Below are 20,717 nucleotides of genomic sequence, written 5' to 3'. Positions count from 1 at the left end.
TTTTTCTATTGCTTGAAAGTGCTTTTCAGCTCATGAATAGCGTTTTCAATGCCTTTACAATGTTTGGAATTGTACTAGTTCACTCTAATAATAGTGTTTGGATTTTTAGCTAAGGCCACACTGACTCAAATCAACTTTTCAGCTCCTGAATAGCGTTTTCAATGCCTTTACAATGTTTGGAATTGTACTAGTTCACTCCAATAACAGTGCTTGGATTTCAACTAAGGCCACACTGACTCAAATCAACTGTAAATCATCTAATCCAAACTAATGACAAGATTATGCCATTACATTCTGTTTTAGAGACTTTCATTTCGTTATTGCTTTAAAGTGTTTTTCAGCTCCTGAATAGCGTTTTCAATGCCTTTACAATGTTTGGAATTGTACTAGTTCACTCTAATAATAGTGCTTGGATTTTCAGCTAAGGCCACACTGACTCAAATCAACTGTAAATCGTCTAATCCAAACTACTGACAAGATGTAGACATTACATTCAGTTTTTGAGACTTTCATTTTTTTATTGCTTGAAAGTGCTTTTCAGATCCTGAACAGCGTTTTTCAATGCATTTGAACTGTAAATCATCTAATCCAAACTACTGGCAAGATTTAGACATTAGATTCTGTTTTGCTTGTTTTGCAGTGCTTAGATTTCAGCCTAAGACAGGCCACACTGACTCAAATCAACTGTAAATCGTCTAATCCAAACTACTGACAAGATGTAGACATTACATTCTGTTTTTGAGACTTTAATTATTTTATTGCTTGAAAGTGCTTTTTAGCTCCTGAATAGCGTTTTCAATGCCTTTACAATGTTTGGAATTGTACTAGTTCACTCCAATAACAGTGCTTGGATTTCAACTAAGGCCACACTGACTCAAATCAACTGTAAATCGTCTAATCCAAACTACTGACAAGATGTAGACATTACATTCTGTTTTTGAGACTTTCATTTTTTTATTGCTTGAAAGTGCTTTTCAGCTCCTGAAAAGCGTTATTCAATGCATTTGAACTGTAAATCATCTAATCCAAACTACTGGCAAGATTTAGCCATTAGATTCTGTTTTGCTTGTTTTGCAGTGCTTAGATTTCAGCCTAAGACAGGCCACACTGACTCAAATCAACTGTAAATCGTCTAATTCAAACTACTGACAAGATGTAGACATTACATTCTGTTTTTGAGACTTTCATTATTTTATTGCTTGAAAGTGCTTTTCAGCTCCTGAATAGCGTTTTAAATGCCTTTACAATGTTTGGAATTGTACTAGTTCACTCTAATAATAGTGCTTGGATTTTTAGGTAAGGCCACACTGACTCAAATCAACTTTTCAGCTCCTGAATAGCGTTTTCAATGCCTTTACAATGTTTGGAATTGTACTAGTTCACTCCAATAACAGTGCTTGGATTTCAACTAAGGCCACACTGACTCAAATCAACTGTAAATCGTCTAATCCAAACTACTGACAAGATGTAGACATTACATTCTGTTTTTGAGACTTTCATTTTTTTATTGCTTGAAAGTGCTTTTCAGCTCCTGAAAAGCGTTATTCAATGCATTTGAACTGTAAATCATCTAATCCAAACTACTGGCAAAATTTAGCCATTAGATTCTGTTTTGCTTGTTTTGCAGTGCTTAGATTTCAGCCTAAAACAGGCCACACTGACTCAAATCAACTGTAAATCATCTAATCCAAACTACTGACTAGATTATGCCATTACATTCTGTTTTAGAGACTTTCATTTCGTTATTGCGTTAAAGTGCTTTTCAGCTCCTGAATAGCGTTTTCAATGTCTTTACAACGTTTGGAATTGTACTAGTTCACTCTAATAATAGTGCTTGGATTTTCAGCTAAGGCCACACTGACTCAAATCAACTGTAAATCGTCTAATCCAAACTACTGACAAGATGTAGACATTACATTCTCTTTTTGAGACTTTCATTTTTTTATTGCTTTAAAGTGCTTTTCAGATCCTGAACAGCGTTTTTCAATGCATTTGAACTGTAAATCATCTAATCCAAACTACTGGCAAGATTTAGACATTAGATTCTGTTTTGCTTGTTTTGCAGTGCTTAGATTTCAGCCTAAGACAGGCCACACTGACTCAAATCAACTGTAAATCGTCTAATCCAGACTACTGACAAGATGTAGACATTACATTCTGTTTTTGAGACTTTCATTTTTCTATTGCTTGAAAGTGCTTTTCAGCTCCTGAATAGCGTTTTAAATGCCTTTACAATGTTTGGAATTGTACTAGTTCACTCTAATAATAGTGCTTGGATTTTTAGCTAAGTCCACACTGACTCAAATCAACTTTTCAGCTCCTGAATAGCGTTTTCAATGCCTTTACAATGTTTGGAATTGTACTAGTTCACTCCAATAACAGTGCTTGGATTTCAACTAGGCCACACTGACTCAAATCAACTGTAAATCGTCTAATCCAAACTACTGACAAGATGTAGACATTACATTCTGTTTTTGAGACTTTCATTTTTTTATTGCTTGAAAGTGTTTTTCAGCTCCTGAAAAGCGTTATTCAATGCATTTGAACTGTAAATCATCTAATCCAAACTACTGGCAAGATTTAGCCATTAGATTCTGTTTTGCTTGTTTTGCAGTGCTTAGATTTCAGCCTAAGACAGGCCACACTGACTCAAATCAACTGTAAATCGTCTAATTCAAACTACTGACAAGATGTAGACATTACATTCTGTTTTTGAGACTTTCATTATTTTATTGCTTGAAAGTGCTTTTCAGCTCCTGAATAGCGTTTTAAATGCCTTTACAATGTTTGGAATTGTACTAGTTCACTCTAATAATAGTGCTTGGATTTTTAGGTAAGGCCACACTGACTCAAATCAACTTTTCAGCTCCTGAATAGCGTTTTCAATGCCTTTACAATGTTTGGAATTGTACTAGTTCACTCCAATAACAGTGCTTGGATTTCAACTAAGGCCACACTGACTCAAATCAACTGTAAATCGTCTAATCCAAACTACTGACAAGATGTAGACATTACATTCTGTTTTTGAGACTTTCATTTTTTTATTGCTTGAAAGTGCTTTTCAGCTCCTGAAAAGCGTTATTCAATGCATTTGAACTGTAAATCATCTAATCCAAACTACTGGCAAAATTTAGCCATTAGATTCTGTTTTGCTTGTTTTGCAGTGCTTAGATTTCAGCCTAAAACAGGCCACACTGACTCAAATCAACTGTAAATCATCTAATCCAAACTACTGACTAGATTATGCCATTACATTCTGTTTTAGAGACTTTCATTTCGTTATTGCGTTAAAGTGCTTTTCAGCTCCTGAATAGCGTTTTCAATGTCTTTACAACGTTTGGAATTGTACTAGTTCACTCTAATAATAGTGCTTGGATTTTCAGCTAAGGCCACACTGACTCAAATCAACTGTAAATCGTCTAATCCAAACTACTGACAAGATGTAGACATTACATTCTCTTTTTGAGACTTTCATTTTTTTATTGCTTTAAAGTGCTTTTCAGATCCTGAACAGCGTTTTTCAATGCATTTGAACTGTAAATCATCTAATCCAAACTACTGGCAAGATTTAGACATTAGATTCTGTTTTGCTTGTTTTGCAGTGCTTAGATTTCAGCCTAAGACAGGCCACACTGACTCAAATCAACTGTAAATCGTCTAATCCAGACTACTGACAAGATGTAGACATTACATTCTGTTTTTGAGACTTTCATTTTTCTATTGCTTGAAAGTGCTTTTCAGCTCATGAATAGCGTTTTAAATGCCTTTACAATGTTTGGAATTGTACTAGTTCACTCTAATAATAGTGTTTGGATTTTTAGCTAAGGCCACACTGACTCAAATCAACTTTTCAGCTCCTGAATAGCGTTTTCAATGCCTTTACAATGTTTGGAATTGTACTAGTTCACTCCAATAACAGTGCTTGGATTTCAACTAAGGCCACACTGACTCAAATCAACTGTAAATCATCTAATCCAAACTAATGACAAGATTATGCCATTACATTCTGTTTTAGAGACTTTCATTTCGTTATTGCTTTAAAGTGTTTTTCAGCTCCTGAATAGCGTTTTCAATGCCTTTACAATGTTTGGAATTGTACTAGTTCACTCTAATAATAGTGCTTGGATTTTCAGCTAAGGCCACACTGACTCAAATCAACTGTAAATCGTCTAATCCAAACTACTGACAAGATGTAGACATTACATTCAGTTTTTGAGACTTTCATTTTTTTATTGCTTGAAAGTGCTTTTCAGATCCTGAACAGCGTTTTTCAATGCATTTGAACTGTAAATCATCTAATCCAAACTACTGGCAAGATTTAGACATTAGATTCTGTTTTGCTTGTTTTGCAGTGCTTAGATTTCAGCCTAAGACAGGCCACACTGACTCAAATCAACTGTAAATCGTCTAATCCAAACTACTGACAAGATGTAGACATTACATTCTGTTTTTGAGACTTTAATTATTTTATTGCTTGAAAGTGCTTTTTAGCTCCTGAATAGCGTTTTCAATGCCTTTACAATGTTTGGAATTGTACTAGTTCACTCCAATAACAGTGCTTGGATTTCAACTAAGGCCACACTGACTCAAATCAACTGTAAATCGTCTAATCCAAACTACTGACAAGATGTAGACATTACATTCTGTTTTTGAGACTTTCATTTTTTTATTGCTTGAAAGTGCTTTTCAGCTCCTGAAAAGCGTTATTCAATGCATTTGAACTGTAAATCATCTAATCCAAACTACTGGCAAGATTTAGCCATTAGATTCTGTTTTGCTTGTTTTGCAGTGCTTAGATTTCAGCCTAAGACAGGCCACACTGACTCAAATCAACTGTAAATCGTCTAATTCAAACTACTGACAAGATGTAGACATTACATTCTGTTTTTGAGACTTTCATTATTTTATTGCTTGAAAGTGCTTTTCAGCTCCTGAATAGCGTTTTAAATGCCTTTACAATGTTTGGAATTGTACTAGTTCACTCTAATAATAGTGCTTGGATTTTTAGGTAAGGCCACACTGACTCAAATCAACTTTTCAGCTCCTGAATAGCGTTTTCAATGCCTTTACAATGTTTGGAATTGTACTAGTTCACTCCAATAACAGTGCTTGGATTTCAACTAAGGCCACACTGACTCAAATCAACTGTAAATCGTCTAATCCAAACTACTGACAAGATGTAGACATTACATTCTGTTTTTGAGACTTTCATTTTTTTATTGCTTGAAAGTGCTTTTCAGCTCCTGAAAAGCGTTATTCAATGCATTTGAACTGTAAATCATCTAATCCAAACTACTGGCAAAATTTAGCCATTAGATTCTGTTTTGCTTGTTTTGCAGTGCTTAGATTTCAGCCTAAAACAGGCCACACTGACTCAAATCAACTGTAAATCATCTAATCCAAACTACTGACTAGATTATGCCATTACATTCTGTTTTAGAGACTTTCATTTCGTTATTGCGTTAAAGTGCTTTTCAGCTCCTGAATAGCGTTTTCAATGTCTTTACAACGTTTGGAATTGTACTAGTTCACTCTAATAATAGTGCTTGGATTTTCAGCTAAGGCCACACTGACTCAAATCAACTGTAAATCGTCTAATCCAAACTACTGACAAGATGTAGACATTACATTCTCTTTTTGAGACTTTCATTTTTTTATTGCTTTAAAGTGCTTTTCAGATCCTGAACAGCGTTTTTCAATGCATTTGAACTGTAAATCATCTAATCCAAACTACTGGCAAGATTTAGACATTAGATTCTGTTTTGCTTGTTTTGCAGTGCTTAGATTTCAGCCTAAGACAGGCCACACTGACTCAAATCAACTGTAAATCGTCTAATCCAGACTACTGACAAGATGTAGACATTACATTCTGTTTTTGAGACTTTCATTTTTCTATTGCTTGAAAGTGCTTTTCAGCTCCTGAATAGCGTTTTAAATGCCTTTACAATGTTTGGAATTGTACTAGTTCACTCTAATAATAGTGCTTGGATTTTTAGCTAAGTCCACACTGACTCAAATCAACTTTTCAGCTCCTGAATAGCGTTTTCAATGCCTTTACAATGTTTGGAATTGTACTAGTTCACTCCAATAACAGTGCTTGGATTTCAACTAGGCCACACTGACTCAAATCAACTGTAAATCGTCTAATCCAAACTACTGACAAGATGTAGACATTACATTCTGTTTTTGAGACTTTCATTTTTTTATTGCTTGAAAGTGTTTTTCAGCTCCTGAAAAGCGTTATTCAATGCATTTGAACTGTAAATCATCTAATCCAAACTACTGGCAAGATTTAGCCATTAGATTCTGTTTTGCTTGTTTTGCAGTGCTTAGATTTCAGCCTAAGACAGGCCACACTGACTCAAATCAACTGTAAATCGTCTAATTCAAACTACTGACAAGATGTAGACATTACATTCTGTTTTTGAGACTTTCATTATTTTATTGCTTGAAAGTGCTTTTCAGCTCCTGAATAGCGTTTTAAATGCCTTTACAATGTTTGGAATTGTACTAGTTCACTCTAATAATAGTGCTTGGATTTTTAGGTAAGGCCACACTGACTCAAATCAACTTTTCAGCTCCTGAATAGCGTTTTCAATGCCTTTACAATGTTTGGAATTGTACTAGTTCACTCCAATAACAGTGCTTGGATTTCAACTAAGGCCACACTGACTCAAATCAACTGTAAATCGTCTAATCCAAACTACTGACAAGATGTAGACATTACATTCTGTTTTTGAGACTTTCATTTTTTTATTGCTTGAAAGTGCTTTTCAGATCCTGAACAGCTTTTTTCAATGCATTTGAAACTGTAAATCATCTAATCCAAACTACTGGCAAGATTTAGACATTAGATTCTGTTTTGCTTGTTTTGCAGTGCTTAGATTTCAGCCTAAAACAGGCCACACTGACTCAAATCAACTGTAAATCATCTAATCCAAACTACTGACAAGATTTTGCCATTACATTCTGTTTTAGAGACTTTCATTTCGTTATTGCGTTAAAGTGCTTTTCAGCTCCTGAATAGCGTTTTCAATGTCTTTACAATGTTTGGAATTGTACTAGTTCACTCTAATAATAGTGCTTGGATTTTCAGCTAAGGCCACACTGACTCAAATCAACTGTAAATCGTCTAATCCAAACTACTGACAAGATTTTGCCATTACATTCTGTTTTTGAGACTTTCATTTTTTTATTGCTTTAAAGTGCTTTTCAGATCCTGAACAGCGTTTTTCAATGCATTTGAACTGTAAATCATCTAATCCAAACTACTGGCAAGATTTAGCGATTAGATTCTGTTTAGCTTGTTTTGCAGTGCTTAGATTTCAGCCTAAAACAGGCCACACTGACTCAAATCAACTGTAAATCATCTAATCCAAACTACTGACTAGATTATGCCATTACTTTCTGTTTTAGAGACTTTCGATTCGTTATTGCTTTAAAGTGCTTTTCAGCTCCTGAATAGCGTTTTCAATGCCTTTACAATGTTTGGAATTGTACTAGTTCACTCTAATAATAGTGCTTGGATTTTCAGCTAAGGCCACTGACTCAAATCAACTTTTCAGCTCCTGAATAGCGTTTTCAATGCCTTTACAATGTTTGGAATTGTACTAGTTCACTCCAATAACAGTGCTTGGATTTCAACTAAGGCCACACTGACTCAAATCAACTGTAAATCGTCTAATCCAAACTACTGACAAGATGTAGACATTACATTCTGTTTTTGAGACTTTCATTTTTTTATTGCTTGAAAGTGCTTTTCAGCTCCTGAAAAGCGTTATTCAATGCATTTGAACTGTAAATCATCTAATCCAAACTACTGGCAAAATTTAGCCATTAGATTCTGTTTTGCTTGTTTTGCAGTGCTTAGATTTCAGCCTAAAACAGGCCACACTGACTCAAATCAACTGTAAATCATCTAATCCAAACTACTGACTAGATTATGCCATTACATTCTGTTTTAGAGACTTTCATTTCGTTATTGCGTTAAAGTGCTTTTCAGCTCCTGAATAGCGTTTTCAATGTCTTTACAACGTTTGGAATTGTACTAGTTCACTCTAATAATAGTGCTTGGATTTTCAGCTAAGGCCACACTGACTCAAATCAACTGTAAATCGTCTAATCCAAACTACTGACACGATGTAGACATTACATTCTCTTTTTGAGACTTTCATTTTTTTATTGCTTTAAAGTGCTTTTCAGATCCTGAACAGCGTTTTTCAATGCATTTGAACTGTAAATCATCTAATCCAAACTACTGGCAAGATTTAGACATTAGATTCTGTTTTGCTTGTTTTGCAGTGCTTAGATTTCAGCCTAAGACAGGCCACACTGACTCAAATCAACTGTAAATCGTCTAATCCAGACTACTGACAAGATGTAGACATTACATTCTGTTTTTGAGACTTTCATTTTTCTATTGCTTGAAAGTGCTTTTCAGCTCCTGAATAGCGTTTTAAATGCCTTTACAATGTTTGGAATTGTACTAGTTCACTCTAATAATAGTGCTTGGATTTTTAGCTAAGGCCACACTGACTCAAATCAACTTTTCAGCTCCTGAATAGCGTTTTCAATGCCTTTACAATGTTTGGAATTGTACTAGTTCACTCCAATAACAGTGCTTGGATTTCAACTAAGGCCACACTGACTCAAATCAACTGTAAATCATCTAATCCAAACTAATGACAAGATTATGCCATTACATTCTGTTTTAGAGACTTTCATTTCGTTATTGCTTTAAAGTGTTTTTCAGCTCCTGAATAGCGTTTTCAATGCCTTTACAATGTTTGGAATTGTACTAGTTCACTCTAATAATAGTGCTTGGATTTTCAGCTAAGGCCACACTGACTCAAATCAACTGTAAATCGTCTAATCCAAACTACTGACAAGATGTAGACATTACATTCAGTTTTTGAGACTTTCATTTTTTTATTGCTTGAAAGTGCTTTTCAGATCCTGAACAGCGTTTTTCAATGCATTTGAACTGTAAATCATCTAATCCAAACTACTGGCAAGATTTAGACATTAGATTCTGTTTTGCTTGTTTTGCAGTGCTTAGATTTCAGCCTAAGACAGGCCACACTGACTCAAATCAACTGTAAATCGTCTAATCCAAACTACTGACAAGATGTAGACATTACATTCTGTTTTTGAGACTTTAATTATTTTATTGCTTGAAAGTGCTTTTTAGCTCCTGAATAGCGTTTTCAATGCCTTTACAATGTTTGGAATTGTACTAGTTCACTCCAATAACAGTGCTTGGATTTCAACTAAGGCCACACTGACTCAAATCAACTGTAAATCGTCTAATCCAAACTACTGACAAGATGTAGACATTACATTCTGTTTTTGAGACTTTCATTTTTTTATTGCTTGAAAGTGCTTTTCAGCTCCTGAAAAGCGTTATTCAATGCATTTGAACTGTAAATCATCTAATCCAAACTACTGGCAAGATTTAGCCATTAGATTCTGTTTTGCTTGTTTTGCAGTGCTTAGATTTCAGCCTAAGACAGGCCACACTGACTCAAATCAACTGTAAATCGTCTAATTCAAACTACTGACAAGATGTAGACATTACATTCTGTTTTTGAGACTTTCATTATTTTATTGCTTGAAAGTGCTTTTCAGCTCCTGAATAGCGTTTTAAATGCCTTTACAATGTTTGGAATTGTACTAGTTCACTCTAATAATAGTGCTTGGATTTTTAGGTAAGGCCACACTGACTCAAATCAACTTTTCAGCTCCTGAATAGCGTTTTCAATGCCTTTACAATGTTTGGAATTGTACTAGTTCACTCCAATAACAGTGCTTGGATTTCAACTAAGGCCACACTGACTCAAATCAACTGTAAATCGTCTAATCCAAACTACTGACAAGATGTAGACATTACATTCTGTTTTTGAGACTTTCATTTTTTTATTGCTTGAAAGTGCTTTTCAGCTCCTGAAAAGCGTTATTCAATGCATTTGAACTGTAAATCATCTAATCCAAACTACTGGCAAAATTTAGCCATTAGATTCTGTTTTGCTTGTTTTGCAGTGCTTAGATTTCAGCCTAAAACAGGCCACACTGACTCAAATCAACTGTAAATCATCTAATCCAAACTACTGACTAGATTATGCCATTACATTCTGTTTTAGAGACTTTCATTTCGTTATTGCGTTAAAGTGCTTTTCAGCTCCTGAATAGCGTTTTCAATGTCTTTACAACGTTTGGAATTGTACTAGTTCACTCTAATAATAGTGCTTGGATTTTCAGCTAAGGCCACACTGACTCAAATCAACTGTAAATCGTCTAATCCAAACTACTGACAAGATGTAGACATTACATTCAGTTTTTGAGACTTTCATTTTTTTATTGCTTGAAAGTGCTTTTCAGATCCTGAACAGCGTTTTTCAATGCATTTGAACTGTAAATCATCTAATCCAAACTACTGGCAAGATTTAGACATTAGATTCTGTTTTGCTTGTTTTGCAGTGCTTAGATTTCAGCCTAAGACAGGCCACACTGACTCAAATCAACTGTAAATCGTCTAATCCAAACTACTGACAAGATGTAGACATTACATTCTGTTTTTGAGACTTTAATTATTTTATTGCTTGAAAGTGCTTTTTAGCTCCTGAATAGCGTTTTCAATGCCTTTACAATGTTTGGAATTGTACTAGTTCACTCCAATAACAGTGCTTGGATTTCAACTAAGGCCACACTGACTCAAATCAACTGTAAATCGTCTAATCCAAACTACTGACAAGATGTAGACATTACATTCTGTTTTTGAGACTTTCATTTTTTTATTGCTTGAAAGTGCTTTTCAGCTCCTGAAAAGCGTTATTCAATGCATTTGAACTGTAAATCATCTAATCCAAACTACTGGCAAGATTTAGCCATTAGATTCTGTTTTGCTTGTTTTGCAGTGCTTAGATTTCAGCCTAAGACAGGCCACACTGACTCAAATCAACTGTAAATCGTCTAATTCAAACTACTGACAAGATGTAGACATTACATTCTGTTTTTGAGACTTTCATTATTTTATTGCTTGAAAGTGCTTTTCAGCTCCTGAATAGCGTTTTAAATGCCTTTACAATGTTTGGAATTGTACTAGTTCACTCTAATAATAGTGCTTGGATTTTTAGGTAAGGCCACACTGACTCAAATCAACTTTTCAGCTCCTGAATAGCGTTTTCAATGCCTTTACAATGTTTGGAATTGTACTAGTTCACTCCAATAACAGTGCTTGGATTTCAACTAAGGCCACACTGACTCAAATCAACTGTAAATCGTCTAATCCAAACTACTGACAAGATGTAGACATTACATTCTGTTTTTGAGACTTTCATTTTTTTATTGCTTGAAAGTGCTTTTCAGCTCCTGAAAAGCGTTATTCAATGCATTTGAACTGTAAATCATCTAATCCAAACTACTGGCAAAATTTAGCCATTAGATTCTGTTTTGCTTGTTTTGCAGTGCTTAGATTTCAGCCTAAAACAGGCCACACTGACTCAAATCAACTGTAAATCATCTAATCCAAACTACTGACTAGATTATGCCATTACATTCTGTTTTAGAGACTTTCATTTCGTTATTGCGTTAAAGTGCTTTTCAGCTCCTGAATAGCGTTTTCAATGTCTTTACAACGTTTGGAATTGTACTAGTTCACTCTAATAATAGTGCTTGGATTTTCAGCTAAGGCCACACTGACTCAAATCAACTGTAAATCGTCTAATCCAAACTACTGACAAGATGTAGACATTACATTCTCTTTTTGAGACTTTCATTTTTTTATTGCTTTATAGTGCTTTTCAGATCCTGAACAGCGTTTTTCAATGCATTTGAACTGTAAATCATCTAATCCAAACTACTGGCAAGATTTAGACATTAGATTCTGTTTTGCTTGTTTTGCAGTGCTTAGATTTCAGCCTAAAACAGGCCACACTGACTCAAATCAACTGTTAATCGTCTAATCCAGACTACTGACAAGATGTAGACATTACATTCTGTTTTTGAGACTTTCATTTTTCTATTGCTTGAAAGTGCTTTTCAGCTCCTGAATAGCGTTTTAAATGCCTTTACAATGTTTGGAATTGTACTAGTTCACTCTAATAATAGTGCTTGGATTTTTAGCTAAGGCCACACTGACTCAAATCAACTTTTCAGCTCCTGAATAGCGTTTTCAATGCCTTTACAATGTTTGGAATTGTACTAGTTCACTCCAAAAACAGTGCTTGGATTTCAACTAAGGCCACACTGACTCAAATCAACTGTAAATCATCTAATCCAAACTAATGACAAGATTATGCCATTACATTCTGTTTTAGAGACTTTCATTTCGTTATTGCTTTAAAGTGTTTTTCAGCTCCTGAATAGCGTTTTCAATGCCATTACAATGTTTGGAATTGTACTAGTTCACTCTAATAATAGTGCTTGGATTTTCAGCTAAGGCCACACTGACTCAAATCAACTGTAAATCGTCTAATCCAAACTACTGACAAGATGTAGACATTACATTCTGTTTTTGAGACTTTCATTTTTTTATTGCTTGAAAGTGCTTTTCAGATCCTGAACAGCTTTTTTCAATGCATTTGAAACTGTAAATCATCTAATCCAAACTACTGGCAAGATTTAGACATTAGATTCTGTTTTGCTTGTTTTGCAGTGCTTAGATTTCAGCCTAAAACAGGCCACACTGACTCAAATCAACTGTAAATCATCTAATCCAAACTACTGACAAGATTTTGCCATTACATTCTGTTTTAGAGACTTTCATTTCGTTATTGCGTTAAAGTGCTTTTCAGCTCCTGAATAGCGTTTTCAATGTCTTTACAATGTTTGGAATTGTACTAGTTCACTCTAATAATAGTGCTTGGATTTTCAGCTAAGGCCACACTGACTCAAATCAACTGTAAATCGTCAAATCCAAACTACTGACAAGATTTTGCCATTACATTCTGTTTTTGAGACTTTCATTTTTTTATTGCTTTAAAGTGCTTTTCAGATCCTGAACAGCGTTTTTCAATGCATTTGAACTGTAAATCATCTAATCCAAACTACTGGCAAGATTTAGCGATTAGATTCTGTTTAGCTTGTTTTGCAGTGCTTAGATTTCAGCCTAAAACAGGCCACACTGACTCAAATCAACTGTAAATCATCTAATCCAAACTACTGACTAGATTATGCCATTACTTTCTGTTTTAGAGACTTTCAATTCGTTATTGCTTTAAAGTGCTTTTCAGCTCCTGAATAGCGTTTTCAATGCCTTTACAATGTTTGGAATTGTACTAGTTCACTCTAATAATAGTGCTTGGATTTTCAGCTAAGGCCACACTGACTCAAATCAACTTTTCAGCTCCTGAATAGCGTTTTCAATGCCTTTACAATGTTTGGAATTGTACTAGTTCACTCCAATAACAGTGCTTGGATTTCAACTAAGGCCACACTGACTCAAATCAACTGTAAATCGTCTAATCCAAACTACTGACAAGATGTAGACATTACATTCTGTTTTTGAGACTTTCATTTTTTTATTGCTTTAAAGTGCTTTTCAGCTCCTGAAAAGCGTTATTCAATGCATTTGAACTGTAAATCATCTAATCCAAACTACTGGCAAGATTTAGCCATTAGATTCTGTTTTGCTTGTTTTGCAGTGCTTAGATTTCAGCCTAAGACAGGCCACACTGACTCAAATCAACTGTAAATCGTCTAATTCAAACTACTGACAAGATGTAGACATTACATTCTGTTTTTGAGACTTTCATTATTTTATTGCTTGAAAGTGCTTTTCAGCTCCTGAATAGCGTTTTCAATGCCTTTACAATGTTTGGAATTGTACTAGTTCACTCTAATAATAGTGCTTGGATTTTTAGGTAAGGCCACACTGACTCAAATCAACTTTTCAGCTCCTGAATAGCGTTTTCAATGCCTTTACAATGTTTGGAATTGTACTAGTTCACTCCAATAACAGTGCTTGGATTTCAACTAAGGCCACACTGACTCAAATCAACTGTAAATCGTCTAATCCAAACTACTGACAAGATGTAGACATTACATTCTGTTTTTGAGACTTTCATTTTTTTATTGCTTGAAAGTGCTTTTCAGATCCTGAACAGCTTTTTTCAATGCATTTGAAACTGTAAATCATCTAATCCAAACTACTGGCAAGATTTAGACATTAGATTCTGTTTTGCTTGTTTTGCAGTGCTTAGATTTCAGCCTAAAACAGGCCACACTGACTCAAATCAACTGTAAATCATCTAATCCAAACTACTGACAAGATTTTGCCATTACATTCTGTTTTAGAGACTTTCATTTCGTTATTGCGTTAAAGTGCTTTTCAGATCCTGAACAGCGTTTTTCAATGCATTTGAACTGTAAATCATCTAATCCAAACTACTGGCAAGATTTAGCGATTAGATTCTGTTTAGCTTGTTTTGCAGTGCTTAGATTTCAGCCTAAAACAGGCCACACTGACTCAAATCAACTGTAAATCATCTAATCCAAACTACTGACTAGATTATGCCATTACTTTCTGTTTTAGAGACTTTCGATTCGTTATTGCTTTAAAGTGCTTTTCAGCTCCTGAATAGCGTTTTCAATGCCTTTACAATGTTTTGAATTGTACTAGTTCACTCTAATAATAGTGCTTGGATTTTCAGCTAAGGCCACTGACTCAAATCAACTTTTCAGCTCCTGAATAGCGTTTTCAATGCCTTTACAATGTTTGGAATTGTACTAGTTCACTCCAATAACAGTGCTTGGATTTCAACTAAGGCCACACTGACTCAAATCAACTGTAAATCGTCTAATCCAAACTACTGACAAGATGTAGACATTACATTCTGTTTTTGAGACTTTCATTTTTTTATTGCTTGAAAGTGCTTTTCAGCTCCTGAAAAGCGTTATTCAATGCATTTGAACTGTAAATCATCTAATCCAAACTACTGGCAAAATTTAGCCATTAGATTCTGTTTTGCTTGTTTTGCAGTGCTTAGATTTCAGCCTAAAACAGGCCACACTGACTCAAATCAACTGTAAATCATCTAATCCAAACTACTGACTAGATTATGCCATTACATTCTGTTTTAGAGACTTTCATTTCGTTATTGCGTTAAAGTGCTTTTCAGCTCCTGAATAGCGTTTTCAATGTCTTTACAACGTTTGGAATTGTACTAGTTCACTCTAATAATAGTGCTTGGATTTTCAGCTAAGGCCACACTGACTCAAATCAACTGTAAATCGTCTAATCCAAACTACTGACAAGATGTAGACATTACATTCTCTTTTTGAGACTTTCATTTTTTTATTGCTTTAAAGTGCTTTTCAGATCCTGAACAGCGTTTTTCAATGCATTTGAACTGTAAATCATCTAATCCAAACTACTGGCAAGATTTAGACATTAGATTCTGTTTTGCTTGTTTTGCAGTGCTTAGATTTCAGCCTAAGACAGGCCACACTGACTCAAATCAACTGTAAATCGTCTAATCCAGACTACTGACAAGATGTAGACATTACATTCTGTTTTTGAGACTTTCATTTTTCTATTGCTTGAAAGTGCTTTTCAGCTCATGAATAGCGTTTTAAATGCCTTTACAATGTTTGGAATTGTACTAGTTCACTCTAATAATAGTGTTTGGATTTTTAGCTAAGGCCACACTGACTCAAATCAACTTTTCAGCTCCTGAATAGCGTTTTCAATGCCTTTACAATGTTTGGAATTGTACTAGTTCACTCCAATAACAGTGCTTGGATTTCAACTAAGGCCACACTGACTCAAATCAACTGTAAATCATCTAATCCAAACTAATGACAAGATTATGCCATTACATTCTGTTTTAGAGACTTTCATTTCGTTATTGCTTTAAAGTGTTTTTCAGCTCCTGAATAGCGTTTTCAATGCCTTTACAATGTTTGGAATTGTACTAGTTCACTCTAATAATAGTGCTTGGATTTTCAGCTAAGGCCACACTGACTCAAATCAACTGTAAATCGTCTAATCCAAACTACTGACAAGATGTAGACATTACATTCAGTTTTTGAGACTTTCATTTTTTTATTGCTTGAAAGTGCTTTTCAGATCCTGAACAGCGTTTTTCAATGCATTTGAACTGTAAATCATCTAATCCAAACTACTGGCAAGATTTAGACATTAGATTCTGTTTTGCTTGTTTTGCAGTGCTTAGATTTCAGCCTAAGACAGGCCACACTGACTCAAATCAACTGTAAATCGTCTAATCCAAACTACTGACAAGATGTAGACATTACATTCTGTTTTTGAGACTTTAATTATTTTATTGCTTGAAAGTGCTTTTTAGCTCCTGAATAGCGTTTTCAATGCCTTTACAATGTTTGGAATTGTACTAGTTCACTCCAATAACAGTGCTTGGATTTCAACTAAGGCCACACTGACTCAAATCAACTGTAAATCGTCTAATCCAAACTACTGACAAGATGTAGACATTACATTCTGTTTTTGAGACTTTCATTTTTTTATTGCTTGAAAGTGCTTTTCAGCTCCTGAAAAGCGTTATTCAATGCATTTGAACTGTAAATCATCTAATCCAAACTACTGGCAAGATTTAGCCATTAGATTCTGTTTTGCTTGTTTTGCAGTGCTTAGATTTCAGCCTAAGACAGGCCACACTGACTCAAATCAACTGTAAATCGTCTAATTCAAACTACTGACAAGATGTAGACATTACATTCTGTTTTTGAGACTTTCATTATTTTATTGCTTGAAAGTGCTTTTCAGCTCCTGAATAGCGTTTTAAATGCCTTTACAATGTTTGGAATTGTACTAGTTCACTCTAATAATAGTGCTTGGATTTTTAGGTAAGGCCACACTGACTCAAATCAACTTTTCAGCTCCTGAATAGCGTTTTCAATGCCTTTACAATGTTTGGAATTGTACTAGTTCACTCCAATAACAGTGCTTGGATTTCAACTAAGGCCACACTGACTCAAATCAACTGTAAATCGTCTAATCCAAACTACTGACAAGATGTAGACATTACATTCTGTTTTTGAGACTTTCATTTTTTTATTGCTTGAAAGTGCTTTTCAGCTCCTGAAAAGCGTTATTCAATGCATTTGAACTGTAAATCATCTAATCCAAACTACTGGCAAAATTTAGCCATTAGATTCTGTTTTGCTTGTTTTGCAGTGCTTAGATTTCAGCCTAAAACAGGCCACACTGACTCAAATCAACTGTAAATCATCTAATCCAAACTACTGACTAGATTATGCCATTACATTCTGTTTTAGAGACTTTCATTTCGTTATTGCGTTAAAGTGCTTTTCAGCTCCTGAATAGCGTTTTCAATGTCTTTACAACGTTTGGAATTGTACTAGTTCACTCTAATAATAGTGCTTGGATTTTCAGCTAAGGCCACACTGACTCAAATCAACTGTAAATCGTCTAATCCAAACTACTGACAAGATGTAGACATTACATTCTCTTTTTGAGACTTTCATTTTTTTATTGCTTTAAAGTGCTTTTCAGATCCTGAACAGCGTTTTTCAATGCATTTGAACTGTAAATCATCTAATCCAAACTACTGGCAAGATTTAGACATTAGATTCTGTTTTGCTTGTTTTGCAGTGCTTAGATTTCAGCCTAAGACAGGCCACACAGACTCAAATCAACTGTAAATCGTCTAATCCAGACTACTGACAAGATGTAGACATTACATTCTGTTTTTGAGACTTTCATTTTTCTATTGCTTGAAAGTGCTTTTCAGCTCCTGAATAGCGTTTTAAATGCCTTTACAATGTTTGGAATTGTACTAGTTCACTCTAATAATAGTGCTTGGATTTTTAGCTAAGTCCACACTGACTCAAATCAACTTTTCAGCTCCTGAATAGCGTTTTCAATGCCTTTACAATGTTTGGAATTGTACTAGTTCACTCCAATAACAGTGCTTGGATTTCAACTAGGCCACACTGACTCAAATCAACTGTAAATCGTCTAATCCAAACTACTGACAAGATGTAGACATTACATTCTGTTTTTGAGACTTTCATTTTTTTATTGCTTGAAAGTGTTTTTCAGCTCCTGAAAAGCGTTATTCAATGCATTTGAACTGTAAATCATCTAATCCAAACTACTGGCAAGATTTAGCCATTAGATTCTGTTTTGCTTGTTTTGCAGTGCTTAGATTTCAGCCTAAGACAGGCCACACTGACTCAAATCAACTGTAAATCGTCTAATTCAAACTACTGACAAGATGTAGACATTACATTCTGTTTTTGAGACTTTCATTATTTTATTGCTTGAAAGTGCTTTTCAGCTCCTGAATAGCGTTTTAAATGCCTTTACAATGTTTGGAATTGTACTAGTTCACTCTAATAATAGTGCTTGGATTTTTAGGTAAGGCCACACTGACTCAAATCAACTTTTCAGCTCCTGAATAGCGTTTTCAATGCCTTTACAATGTTTGGAATTGTACTAGTTCACTCCAATAACAGTGCTTGGATTTCAACTAAGGCCACACTGACTCAAATCAACTGTAAATCGTCTAATCCAAACTACTGACAAGATGTAGACATTACATTCTGTTTTTGAGACTTTCATTTTTTTATTGCTTGAAAGTGCTTTTCAGATCCTGAACAGCTTTTTTCAATGCATTTGAAACTGTAAATCATCTAATCCAAACTACTGGCAAGATTTAGACATTAGATTCTGTTTTGCTTGTTTTGCAGTGCTTAGATTTCAGCCTAAAACAGGCCACACTGACTCAAATCAACTGTAAATCATCTAATCCAAACTACTGACAAGATTTTGCCATTACATTCTGTTTTAGAGACTTTCATTTCGTTATTGCGTTAAAGTGCTTTTCAGCTCCTGAATAGCGTTTTCAATGTCTTTACAATGTTTGGAATTGTACTAGTTCACTCTAATAATAGTGCTTGGATTTTCAGCTAAGGCCACACTGACTCAAATCAACTGTAAATCGTCTAATCCAAACTACTGACAAGATTTTGCCATTACATTCTGTTTTTGAGACTTTCATTTTTTTATTGCTTTAAAGTGCTTTTCAGATCCTGAACAGCGTTTTTCAATGCATTTGAACTGTAAATCATCTAATCCAAACTACTGGCAAGATTTAGCGATTAGATTCTGTTTAGCTTGTTTTGCAGTGCTTAGATTTCAGCCTAAAACAGGCCACACTGACTCAAATCAACTGTAAATCATCTAATCCAAACTACTGACTAGATTATGCCATTACTTTCTGTTTTAGAGACTTTCGATTCGTTATTGCTTTAAAGTGCTTTTCAGCTCCTGAATAGCGTTTTCAATGCCTTTACAATGTTTGGAATTGTACTAGTTCACTCTAATAATAGTGCTTGGATTTTCAGCTAAGGCCACTGACTCAAATCAACTTTTCAGCTCCTGAATAGCGTTTTCAATGCCTTTACAATGTTTGGAATTGTACTAGTTCACTCCAATAACAGTGCTTGGATTTCAACTAAGGCCACACTGACTCAAATCAACTGTAAATCGTCTAATCCAAACTACTGACAAGATGTAGACATTACATTCTGTTTTTGAGACTTTCATTTTTTTATTGCTTGAAAGTGCTTTTCAGCTCCTGAAAAGCGTTATTCAATGCATTTGAACTGTAAATCATCTAATCCAAACTACTGGCAAAATTTAGCCATTAGATTCTGTTTTGCTTGTTTTGCAGTGCTTAGATTTCAGCCTAAAACAGGCCACACTGACTCAAATCAACTGTAAATCATCTAATCCAAACTACTGACTAGATTATGCCATTACATTCTGTTTTAGAGACTTTCATTTCGTTATTGCGTTAAAGTGCTTTTCAGCTCCTGAATAGCGTTTTCAATGTCTTTACAACGTTTGGAATTGTACTAGTTCACTCTAATAATAGTGCTTGGATTTTCAGCTAAGGCCACACTGACTCAAATCAACTGTAAATCGTCTAATCCAAACTACTGACAAGATGTAGACATTACATTCTCTTTTTGAGACTTTCATTTTTTTATTGCTTTAAAGTGCTTTTCAGATCCTGAACAGCGTTTTTCAATGCATTTGAACTGTAAATCATCTAATCCAAACTACTGGCAAGATTTAGACATTAGATTCTGTTTTGCTTGTTTTGCAGTGCTTAGATTTCAGCCTAAGACAGGCCACACTGACTCAAATCAACTGTAAATCGTCTAATCCAGACTACTGACAAGATGTAGACATTACATTCTGTTTTTGAGACTTTCATTTTTCTATTGCTTGAAAGTGCTTTTCAGCTCCTGAATAGCGTTTTAAATGCCTTTACAATGTTTGGAATTGTACTAGTTCACTCTAATAATAGTGCTTGGATTTTTAGCTAAGGCCACACTGACTCAAATCAACTTTTCAGCTCCTGAATAGCGTTTTCAATGCCTTTACAATGTTTGGAATTGTACTAGTTCACTCCAATAACAGTGCTTGGATTTCAACTAAGGCCACACTGACTCAAATCAACTGTAAATCATCTAATCCAAACTAATGACAAGATTATGCCATTACATTCTGTTTTAGAGACTTTCATTTCGTTATTGCTTTAAAGTGTTTTTCAGCTCCTGAATAGCGTTTTCAATGCCTTTACAATGTTTGGAATTGTACTAGTTCACTCTAATAATAGTGCTTGGATTTTCAGCTAAGGCCACACTGACTCAAATCAACTGTAAATCGTCTAATCCAAACTACTGACAAGATGTAGACATTACAT

This window comes from Osmerus mordax, chromosome 10 (assembly GCF_038355195.1).
Source record: "Osmerus mordax isolate fOsmMor3 chromosome 10, fOsmMor3.pri, whole genome shotgun sequence".
In the NCBI taxonomy this organism is placed as follows: domain Eukaryota; kingdom Metazoa; phylum Chordata; class Actinopteri; order Osmeriformes; family Osmeridae; genus Osmerus; species Osmerus mordax.
This window is presented reverse-complemented; position numbering follows the sequence as displayed.